Source organism: Bubalus bubalis, chromosome 1 (genome assembly GCF_019923935.1).
Source record: "Bubalus bubalis isolate 160015118507 breed Murrah chromosome 1, NDDB_SH_1, whole genome shotgun sequence".
Classification (NCBI taxonomy): Eukaryota; Metazoa; Chordata; class Mammalia; order Artiodactyla; family Bovidae; genus Bubalus; species Bubalus bubalis.
In genome coordinates this window covers 12,726,954-12,738,874 of record NC_059157.1, presented here as the reverse complement: position 1 = coordinate 12,738,874, position 11,921 = coordinate 12,726,954, and the positions used below count along the sequence as shown (strand labels likewise).

Genomic DNA, 11,921 nt, shown 5'->3' with positions numbered 1-11,921 from the left:
CACGGCATTTGGGATCTTCGTTCCCCGACCAGGAATCGAACCCGTGCAGATTCTTAACCACTAGACCACTAGGGAAGTCCTTGAGATCTTTCTAAAGGACCAAGGTAGAATCCTCCAGGAGTAAAGAGCTGGGCTGTCAGCAGAGAGGTTACAAGGAGTACATTCAGGACACACAGCCTGGAAGCCCTTCCTGCAGCGAGTGGGGCACTCTGAGCCCTCAGGAGCAAGTCCCAGGATCAGCTCGGTGCAGAGGAGGTGCAGCCATTCCCAGTGGTCCCCACCCAGCGAGACCTCGGCAGGCCTGGCTGCCAGGAGGGGGACGCAGGAGAAGAAGACAACACGAGAACCCTAGACACAATTCCCATGGCCCTGCAGGGTGAGGCCACCCAGAAGGAAAGGAGAGGGGACCCTGGTGCGGTGGCCTGGGGTGCTGTCTTTCCTCAAGCAGAGGACAGAGTGGGAGACGCCTGAGTCCCCCCACCCCCAATGCACCCGAGTGTTGGGGCTGCTCTCAGATGGAGCGCTAACTGCCCAATGGATCTGCCTCCACCCAAGTGCCGCCTGCGGTGGAGACAGCAGGGCCGTTTCTGAAACACTGCGAGTTGCCTCTCCATCCTTGGCCCTGGCAGTTTCCTTTCTTCTTTTTGTAGTGGGGATTCAAGGCCAAAAATACACACTCTCTCTCTCACACACACACACATACGCGAAGGGAGGGCGGCAGGAGGAGTCGGACCCCAAAGTGTGGCTCGGGCTTTAAACATGCCCAGGCGGTGCTTGGGGAAGTGTCACAGCTTGGCTGGGAGCACGGGTGGCACGGGCAGGCAGGCAGAGGCAGGGAACGGGAACTGAGCTTAGGACCCACTGGAAGGCCGACAGGAAAGAAAAGCCAGCACGTGGCGTCTGTGCATAGAGACAGGACGCACTTCTGCGCATCTTTGTGGCGGCCATGGTCCCCTCACCAGGCACGTTGACGCCAGGAGCCTTTGGCCTCCCGACCTTGGTTTCTGCTGATGCCAATGTTTGGAGAGACTCTGCCACCCTCCCCACCCCCGACGGCACACCAACATCTACACACACAGGGCCTGTCCAGTCTCCCAGGCTGGCTTTGGTCTCCAGCCACATTCAGACACCTTTCCGTCTCTCCACCCCATCACCTATAACCATCTTCCATGCCCCAGAATTGTCAACAATTTGAGCCAAGCTCCGTTAAGTCTTTGTTCCTGAAATGCCCTTCGATTGTTACCCAGAGGGGCGAGCGTGTCTTGTTTTTCCCACTGGGAGTGACGTGACCTCCAGCTTCAGATTCAGCGTTGTTCCCTTCTCCTGTCTTCTCCTGGCCGAGGAGGCCGTCACGTGGCTAGGAACAGCAGGAAGCACACAGATGCGGGGGCTGGCTCAATTTTCAGTGTCTGCCAGGGATTTGCCTGGCTGGGGAAAGTCCCAGGCCCTGCAAACACCCACAAACCTCTCTTTTGTACCTCTCATGAGCAAAAGTGCTTTTCTGTGAGTTGTTTTTTTTTTTCCTGCCCAAAGCTGTTTTGCAAAGGGGGCCCTTCTTTTCCAGCGTGGTTAAGTTGAAACCTCTTTGCTCAATGCCTAATCATATCCAGCAGCCCAGCGTTGTCATATTATATCAAAAGATGGTGAACGCTTTATACTCAAAAAAAAAACCCACAGCACATGGAGGATTAGACCAGAAGAATTTAACTTACTTAACTGCGATAAAGTCTGGTTAGGGAGATTATAGCTGTTTACCCGAGAAGTAAATATCCCTGAGCTCTGACTAGGCCTGGAGGAAGCGGGAGGCCCTGTCTGGTAATTTTATCATCTTTCAGGAAGAAAAAGAAGAGAAGAAAAGGGAGAAAGAATGATGAGAGGTGATAATCCTGAAGTCAAGATCACTCTTGTGTTACAGAACATGCCAGAAATAAAAGATAACTGCGCTGGCAACTACACTGAGACATGGCCTGCTCAAACGGGAGGGCGACCCGCCCGCTGCTCCGGAGACCAGGGGAGTCGAGGGGCAGCCTGAGGGGGACCCAGAGATGACTGTTGCAAGCAGAGAAAAATGGGGGCGGGGGGAGGCTCCAGGAAGAGAGATGGGCAACCCAGAAAGGCTGTCTTGTCTCCTCTCTTCCTGAACAAATACACCCTAGGACTCAAGTCATCTCACACCCAGAGCAAGATTCTAAACCATCAAGTGGAGGGATTCTCAGCTGTGGGCAAGATGGCAGGAGGGAGGGGAGAGCATACTGCCCAGAAAGGGGATGGCAGAGGAGAGGAATGTGCAAAACATGCTTTATGACTTAATTCAAGACTTTTAAAAAATAGGGACTTCCCTGGTGGTCCAGTGGTTAAGAATCTGCCTTCCAATGCAGGGGATGAGGGTTCGATCCCTGGTCAGGGAACTAAGATTCTGCATGTCTTAGAGCAACTAAGGCACACACCACAGCTAGAGAATCCATGCACCACAACGAAAAATCCAGCATGATGCAACTAAAGACCCGATGCTGCCAGATAAATAAACATTTTTTAAATGGGCAAAATATTTTTTTTAAAGTGATATGTAACTACTCTTTTTTAAAAAAATTATTTAAATAAGAATTACTTTTGCAATGTAAATTGCAGCAAGTAATGCTCCACAAAACCTCCTTAGTGGAAATGGTTAGAAATTGCTTTTTTTTTTTTTTGTCCCCCAAAAAGAAATGATTAAAAAACACTGACTCAGGTTCATCAGCTACATTTCACAGGCCAATAAATTGAAGCCCACACAAATTAAATGAGTTACCCAAGATCACACAACTGGTTCCAAGCTCAGCCGGGATAAAAAACAAAATCAGAAAAATCTGTGTTCTAGGAGAGTGGTCCTTGTCTCACCATGGGGCTCCTGGTGAGCAAAAAGGCACCAGCCCCAGAGCATCACTCCTGGAGGCAGCCTGTGGTGGTGGTCACTTGGATGGTGTCCTCAGCATAAACCAAGGCCAGAGTCCTCCTGGGAAGAGAGGAAGGAATCTTTATTGGGAGGTGTCATGATGTCCTGGAAAAGCACGGGCTTCTGACATCAGGACGTGGTTGACGGTTCCTCAGCATACTAGCTGGAGGGCTGTAAAAGATGACTTTGCCTCTCCGTGCCTGTACATCCTCCTCTGTCACATGGGAACTCCCCTGACCTGACTGCCTCCCACAACTGCTGTGAGAACACATGTCATCATGTAACTAAATGCTTGGTAATTAGACGACATTCAGCTATTGTCCGTTTCTCCATCATCATTTCCGAGTCCTTAGAATTAAAGAATTATAAAGGAGACATGCATCCGGGGTCACCTCATGCTCACTCATGCAAACTGAGGGCCACTCTGTCCCCATCAGCATGCCTCATGAGGGCAGTGATGGCCAAGAGCCTGCTGCCAAGCTCTGAGCCAGATGGCTTGTGAGGAGCACTGGCTCGTCCCCGACAGGGCACATAGGCTTCGGGCAAGTCATTCCCAGGCTCTGAGAGCCTTCTTTTCACCCAATCAGGAAAAAGAAAGAAAACGCTTAGGCCATATTGATTGTAGGACTTCCTAAAGTTCTTTTAGCAAATGCTTTTGGTATGGGTAGCCTGGAATGATTCCAAAAGTGGGTATGGAGAACAGCGGAGGACTGAGAATGGGGGCTTCTGAAGAACGACCGAGAAACATCGGGGCTGTTCAATCAGGAAAAGAGATGCTGGGAGAGGGGCAGGGCTGTGACAGTCCCACCAGGTGGATGCCCATTTGCATCCCATCACGTTAGTAACAATGACTATTTTTTTGTTGAGGTATAGTTGATTTACAATGTTGTGCTAATCTCTGCTGTACAGCAAAATAACTCATTTATACACATATACACATTCTTTTCATTGAGTTAGACAAGGCTGTGGTCCTAGTGTGATTAGATTGACTAGTTTTCTGTGAGTATGGTTTCAGTGTGTTTGCCCTCTGATGCTCAAAATTCTCCAAGCCAGGCTTCAGCAATATGTGAACCGTGATCTTTCTGATGTTCAAGCTGGTTTTAGAAAAGTCAGAGGAACCAGAGGTCAAATTGCCAACATCCGCTGGATCATGGAAAAAGCAAGAGAGTTCCAGAAAAACATCTATTTCTGCTTTATTGACTATGCCAAAGCCTTTGACTGTGTGGATCACAATAAACTGTGGAAAATTCTTCAAGAGATGGGAATACCAGACAACCTGATCTGCGTCTTGAGAAATTTATATGCAGGTCAGGAAGCAACAGTTAGAACTGGACATGGAACAACAAACTGGTTCCAAATAGGAAAAGGAGTACATCAAGGCTGTATATTGTCACCCTGCTTATTTAACTTATATGCAGAGTACATCATGAGAAATGCTGGGCTGGAAGAAACACAAGCTGGAATCAAGATCTCCGGGAGAAATATCAATAACCTCAGATATGCAGATGACACGACCCTTATGGCGGAAAGTGAAGAGGAACTCAAAAGCCTCTTGATGAAAGGGAAAGCGGAGAGTGAAAAAGTTGGCTTAAAGCTCAACATTCACAAAACAAAGATCATGGCATCCGGTCCCACCACTTCATGGGAAATAGATGGGGAAACAGTGAAAACAGTGTCAGACTTTATTTTTCTGGGCTCCAAAATCACTACAGATGGTGACTGCAGCCATGAAATTAAAAGACGCTTACTCCTTGGAAGGAAAGTTATGACCAACCTAGATAGCACATTCAAAAGCAGAGACATTACTTTGCCAGCAAAGGTCCATCTAGTCAAGGCTATGGTTTTTCCTGTGGTCATGTATGGATGTGAGAGTTGGACTGTGAAGAAGGCTGAGCGCCGAAGAATTGATGCCTTTGAACTGTGGTGTTGGAGAAGACTCTTGAGAGTCCCTTGGACTGCAAGGAGATCCAACCAGTCCATTCTGAAGGAGATCAGCCCTGGGATTTCTTTGGAAGGAATGATGCTAAAGCTGAAACTCCAGTACTTTGGCCACCTCATGCCAAGAGTTGACTCATTGGAAAGGACTCTGATGCTGGGAAGGATTGGGGGCAGGAGGAGAAGGGGACAACAGAGGATGAGATGGCTGGATGGCATCACTGACTCGATGGATGTCTCAGTGAACTCTGGGAGTTGGTGATGGACAGGGAGGCCTGGTGTGCTGCAATTCATGGGGTCACAAAGAGTCGGACACGACTGAGCAACTGATCTGATCTGATACATTCTTTTTTGTATTCTTTTCCATTATGGTTTATCCCAGGTGGAAAAAAAAGAGTACAGACTAAGGGTCCAGGCTCTGCCATTTGCTGTCTGTATGATTTTGGAGAAATTAAACTCTTTGATTTTCAATTTCTTCTTCAATAGGTTATGGTTAAAAATACCTTTCAAACAAAGTTGTGGTCAGTGTTCAGAAAGTGCATACCCAATGGCACTAGCAGTAAAGAACCTGCCTGTCAATGCAGGAAACATAAGAGATGCGGGTTCGATCCCTGGGTCAGGAAGATCCTCTGGAGGAGGGTACGGCAACCCAATCCAGTGTTCTTGCCTGGAGAATCCCCATGGACAGAGGAGCCTGGAGGGCTACAGTCCATGGGGTCGAAGAGTCAGACACGACTGAAGTGATGCACAGTCATTCATTAAGTGTTAAGGAGAAAATAACAATGACTTAGCTTTCACTGGGTCACTCAGGATGTCCATCCCCCTGCAATTAACCCAGCGTTCCCAGAATCCCTTGGGGTGCCACATTAATGCCCAAGACACACATGGTCGGTTTGCTTGTCACCCGCCGTGTGGTTGCTCTTGGCCTGCTCCGAGTCCTCTGTCAGGACACTGCTTTCCCTGCCACCAGAGAGGCGCTGGAGGCTTCCAAGCCAAGGGACTGCAGGGTTGCACCACGTGGTGGAGGAGCGGGGCATTCTCCCCATCATGGGATTGACTCTGAAGACCCAGTCCCAAAGCTGCTTCCCTGGTGACCACCATGTATTAGTTTATAGCGTTTATTTATAGCATTTCCTTGCCTATATGCTCTCTATAGTTCACTGAAAGAAGTCCAGTGGGGCTGAGTAGTGCCCAAAGCCGACTGTGAACCGTACCCCATGCCATGCTCGGAATCACTCCGACCCCACTGCTATCTAAGCTTGGTTATCAGGCCGCTGTTTGTGCCTGGTTTCTTCTTCCTCCAAGACAAGCTCTTTCCCCAGAGACTCTTCAGTCCCTCCTGCATTGAACAGGTCCACCCCAAGGTTCACCAGGCCTGCTCAGACATGCCTGACCAGCCTTGGTTCTCACCATGATTCCCTCCAGGCTCCCTGAGGGCCAGCCTGCTGATGGGAGAGGCACTGCGCTGATGCCTTCCAGGATCAAGACCAGTGAGAGAAGCTCCAAGGAGACAGAATTGTTTTCCTTATTTGTTGAGTCCCAAATCGAATGGATCTGCCTGTAGGTGGAATGAAATGTCTCAGGTGACCATGAGTGTCCTGAACCATGAACTGTTTAAGTCAGATGGTGCTTTATCAGGGATGTCATTAAAAGATGCCTAGAGTGTCAGACATCACCCTAGAAATCTGTGCATCTATCATCTTTCACGGGGCAAGTCTCTCTGGGAAAGCACTTCTTGAATGCCCCAGAGAACAGATCTCAGGCTTAGCAACTGGTTTCATTGCTCTGGGAGAATAATCACTCCTCATTCCTCTTCGGAATCTAGTTTGGACAATTCAGACCCTCCTGTTTGCACATGGAAGAGTGTTGTACAGCAGCCAGGACCTTCTGCAACTTCTACAGTAGCCAAGGGTACTGCCATGTGATTGGCACTAAGGAAGACCCTCTGCGTATCATCACACTTTGGGGGATCAAGTTTTCCCAGGAGAAGAGATCATCTGAGGAGGAGGGCATGAAGCAGAGGCACATTCATATTTTCAGCTTACAATAGTAAAAATAAACACTGGGTTTAAGTCAAAAGACTGGAGATTGAGCTGCATTGCTATCGAACATGCAAACTGGGACTCCAGGCAAGTCATGGAAATTCAGAGCCTCCATTTGCTCTACTATAAAATAGGCCTAATAACAGGCCTAATAACATCATAAGGCCAATGCAAGAGAGGCAGAAGACATGGGTTTGAATGCTGGGTTGAGAAGATCCCCTGGGGAAGGAAATGGCAACCCACTCCAGTATTCTTGCTGGGAAAATCCCATGGATAGAGGAGCCTGGTGGGCTACAGTCCATAGGGTCGCAAAGAGTCAGACATGACTGAGCCACTGGGCATGCATACGTGCATAAGGCTAATCTAAGGAACTGAGATAATCATGTAGAATGTGTTCTGAGCTACAGTTGGCTTTCCCAAAGCTGAGTTCTCCTTTATGTCTTATTCAGCCCTCTATGTAATGGGGACAAACAAATCTGACTCCACATTGGACCTGTTTCTTTTACTTTTACCTTTGCATTCTATTCTACAATAATGTTACCTGTTGCCTGAAATACATAGGAAAGCCATTCTCAAGGCTCTGACTTTTAAAGGTGTAACACTTTCCCATTCATATAGAGATAAAATGTTGCAGAACAGAGAACAATATTTGTCTTGTTTGAAATTTACAGGAGCATCACGGCCTGACCGATGTAGACAGCTGTGAGAACAAAGGATTCTGATGCCAAGAAGTTTGCAACAACCAACCACATACCCTTCCCTCTTAGTAAAAGAAGCCTGAATTCGAACTCAGGGAAGGTGGTTCTCTGAGACACTAGTACATCATCTTCTTGATCTGCTGGACTTTCAAATAAATGAAAGACTTCCCTTTTCCTCACCCCAACAATTCAACTCTTGATTTATCTGCCTATCATTTAACAAGGAGTATGGAGCTCGGGCTTGTTAACACTCACCCCCATTGTCCGCATCGGCACCTGATATGCCCCACCAGAGTTCAACAAATGTCCGCTGAATGAACTTAATGTTTCTCCAGAGAAAAACCATCTCTAGAAGAGTACCAATAGATCCATGTTCTAGGGAAGCTAAATCTTCCTTTAACTTAGGCAAGATTCCTGGTGCAGCCAGAGCACGCTGCCAGGGTGATTCAGAGGCAAGGAGCCCTGCTGTGTGGCTGTGCCCAATCCTAGGAGCCTTGGCAGCTGGTAGAGTGAACTCTCTAGAATTCACACTCTAGAATGAAGTTTGCCCACAGAATGCTCGCAGTAGAAAGTGGCAGAGCCCCATCAAGGAACAGATGCTTCCCTGAACATCCACCTTGCTCAGCAGCCTTACCCACAGCATCTCAGCAGGCAGGCTTCAAGCTCAGCATCACAGTCACCAAGAGCCACGTGTGTGCATCTCTGGGGCACTCACACATGATGGCAAACATGGAAGTCTCTTACCCAAAGGTTTATGCAAAACCACGTCCTCTCGCGAGACCTCCCAACCCACTCTGCCACTGCGTGGAGACCCTTCACTCAGGCCTAGGCACCAGGGAAGCACCCACCCACTCCTTCATCCAATAAGCACTGAAGGAGGCTCAAACCCAGGAAAACAAATGCCCTGCCTCAGGGAGCATTCCTGTCTCTTCAGGCGGCAGACATTATGTAATAATCAAACGAACAAATATGTAAGTGCAACTGCTATCCTTGCTCTGAAGAAAAGCTACAGGGGATGCTGGGGACCTCCAAGAGGCCACCGTCAGAACAGGCTTCTCTGAAGAAGCGACATGGAACTCAGCCTTCAGGTTGAAGAGTAGAGTCAAGCTCTTGAACAGCAGGAACGGTGTTTGCAAGAGGGGAATGTGCCTGAGATAGTCCGAGAGTTGCCAAAAAGGGCGTGTGGCTGAGAATAGTCTTCCAGTGGTCCAGAGGTCCATGTCAAAGGTTTAATCTACCTTATCCTATATGCAGGGGATGACCAGTAAAGGATCTTCTGTGGAGACTAGTGAGATGAGATTTGGGGCTTTAAAAAGATCAGCCCTGGGACTTCCCTGATGGTCCAGTGGCTAAGACTCCAGGCTCCCAATGCAGGGGGCCCAGGTTCAATCCCGGGTCAGGGAAGTAGACCCTATATGCCACAGCTAAGACTCAGCACAGCCAAAGAAATAAATATTAAAGAAAAAAACAACAATAACAGCCCCAAAGAAGAGGGTGGAAGGAACTCAAGAGTGGAAGCAGTTAAAATGTTGTGTCGGTGGGCAGGGGGAAGGGGGTACAGTGCTGATCTGCACAAAAGTAGGGAAGCAGACTAGGTTGATTCTGTTCAAGGTGCCTAGGAAAAGGTGAAAGAACAAGGGGAAAACAACCCTGTGTTCTCAGGGAAAATTATAAGAATACATTTAAAGCAATCCTAAAGTCTTAGAGTCTGAAGACATATAATTAGAGTCAAAAGATAGATCGGCAGCCCACATCGTTCACAGAGCCTCGGGCTAGTACTTAAAGAAGAAAAGGATAAAAGGAAACACACCAGTTTGTTAACAGCAGTTATCTCGGATCATGGCAGCTTTCTTCCTTCCATCTTCATGGGTTTCTGTTTTCCAAGTTGTCTATAATCATGTATGCGTTTCTTCTAAAATTGGGAAGAAATCCATAGATTAATTGAAAAAATAATAATGTCTTCTTCTCACTTCCTGGGTGTGTCTCTGGGAAGGAATTAAAGGTGTTTGGTGGGTTTCATCTTCCCAGCGGGACACTTATCCTTCCTACCGAATAAAGAGGGAGAGGCATTCTCACTCCTAGAAAGTCCTAGATCCTTAGAACACACACACACACACACACACACACACACACACACACACACACTTGCGGTTTCTTCCTTCAACTGCCTTCGTAATACATAGGGTTTTCGTCTGCAGCTGACCCCCTACCCATCTAGGTAGGGGCCCTAGATGGTAGGGGCTCTAGGCCCCTGCCTCCCAGAAGGGCTCCCCTCCAAACTGACCACTCCACGAGCTACTGACAAGTGGACCAGAGATGTGCACAGGACTCTATGCCAACTGGATTTTCTCTCCAGAATTTGGAACTGAGACAGTGAGACTCAGTGAAGAAAGATGATGGACAAAACCATGGTTGTGTAGCATCAGGGCAAAGTTGATACAAGTGGTCCTCCTCTCAGAGCACAGCCAAAGCCATGAAGAAGTACAAGCCAAGACACTCCCCAAGGAGACCCCCCTCCCCACAGAGGGATGGGAACAAAAACAGAAGCAAATCAGAGCTCCATGAATCAGATGCGAATCCATGGTTCCGTGGAAGGCAGAAGAAAGAAGCTGCTTCCACCTGCTGCCCACCTCATTCCACAGACGGCCTATCTCCCCTCAGCTGTCTGAGAGGGGAGCTGTGGTGTTCCTTCAATAGATCCTGTTTACTTGAATTCTCTCAAAGGGTTTCTCTTCCTCATAAAGCCAAAGAGCTTCAACTAAGAAACTCTCCTCCTATTCAGCTAGCAGCCCGGCTTCTCCTCGCCTTCCAGCAGATTATCCATCCCGCCCAGGCCTAAGTCACTGTGACCTGGGGAAGGCCACGTGCTTCCCTCTAACCAGGCCCTGCCACCCAACCCAGTCAGGCCACACTCACACTCCAAGCCAAGCCAGCTCCATCATCCTCAAAGCTGAGCGAGCCAAGAGTGGGCTGCAGCTCCCCTCAAAGGCCGTCCTGCGGCTCTACCAAGAAGAACTCCGTGCCCTGTGGCCTCGTGACCTCCCCCCAAGGCAGAGGTTTGCCCCTCAGGGAGAAGCCCTCCCCCCATATCAGGGCTTAGGGCCCAGCAGCGTCTGCCTTAAGCCAGAGGAGGCAGGGAGTTTGACAGCTCCAAGGTAAAGCCTCTTTTTATTAAGACAACACAGCAAACTTTTTTTAACCACAGCTGACATCACTCTAATAAATCACCATCATGTCTTGTGGGATAGAAAAAGCCAAAACACTGTCACATTTGATTTTCCTGGCTACTCTCGCCTCGAGAACAAACCATGTGTTTTTAATCAACAATACTTTGTTTTGCATTTCTCAGACCCCAATACTCTTTAAATAGTTGCTTTGACCAGAGGGCTATTTTAAACCCAGGGCCAGCTTCTTTGCAGAGGACATTAAGAAACAGAACACCATGTTACCGGGTCCCCAAGCTTATCCAGGGCACTTTCTCTGGCGGGATGATAATGTATTAGGAGGCTGTCTCTGTCTGTCTCAGAGGGGGCTTTCCTTGTCCCTCTTTGGGAATTTAATTAGATGTCTTCCCAGAAAGTTAGAGGGTTTGTTTTGTTTTTGGTTTTTTTTTTGGTTTCACTAACAGGCAACCCAACTGGGTTATGGGAAAACGGCAAATTCCCAGCCAAAGGAAACATAGAAAGTCACATCTGGGACCAGGATTCCAGAGCAGTGAAAGAGGAGGTGGCAGAGGAAGGGGACTGTTGGAGGGGAAATGAGCAATGAAATAAGGTTTCTGGAATGGCACATGTCAATTTCTGTCCAGGCTTCTTGCGGGCTGATGGGTTCGGACAAACCCAGTGAAGCCTGCGTGGATTCATCCTTTGCATCTTGGGGAATGGGTACCACCTTCAGGCAAGAATAAGCTGTGTACAGAAATCTCTCACTAAAGTGGCTACTCCCCTGACTGCCCAGTACACCAGGATATCAGAAGTGATTTGCAGCTGGGTTCATCCTATCCTGACATAGGTCTGCAACAACACCTGGCTTTAGAAAGATGATAGAAGGCGACTGAGAAAGAAGACCTTATCGTCAACTAGAGAACACTCTAAACTATCTATGGAACAGTTTGGTTGAAGCCCAGTGGAACAGCCCAACCAAAAATATAGACATGGCTTCCGTGTGGTTCTGGTGTCAACTACCATCCCTCAGCTGTCTGGCAAAATTCTTGTCCTTGATTGACTAGTGAAATCCTCCAACACAGGTCAGCTGAAGACTCACTTCTTCCCTGGAGGTCCTAATGGTTCACCCTCTGCTGATCGGATGGTGCAT

The 11,921-nt window shown here is 48.3% G+C and overlaps 1 long non-coding RNA gene across 1 annotated transcript; it reads right to left on the bottom strand.

The window, feature by feature from the left end:
- Positions 1 to 2,616: 2,616 nt before the first annotated feature.
- On the bottom strand, positions 2,617 to 10,776 carry LOC102408383. Its single transcript, XR_006549432.2, has 4 exons — positions 10,524 to 10,776; positions 9,418 to 9,519; positions 6,278 to 6,425; positions 2,617 to 2,992 (listed from the first exon to the last, which is right to left on the bottom strand). It is a non-coding gene; the product is annotated as an uncharacterized LOC102408383 (long non-coding RNA).
- Between the last annotated feature and the right edge of the window lie 1,145 nt (positions 10,777 to 11,921).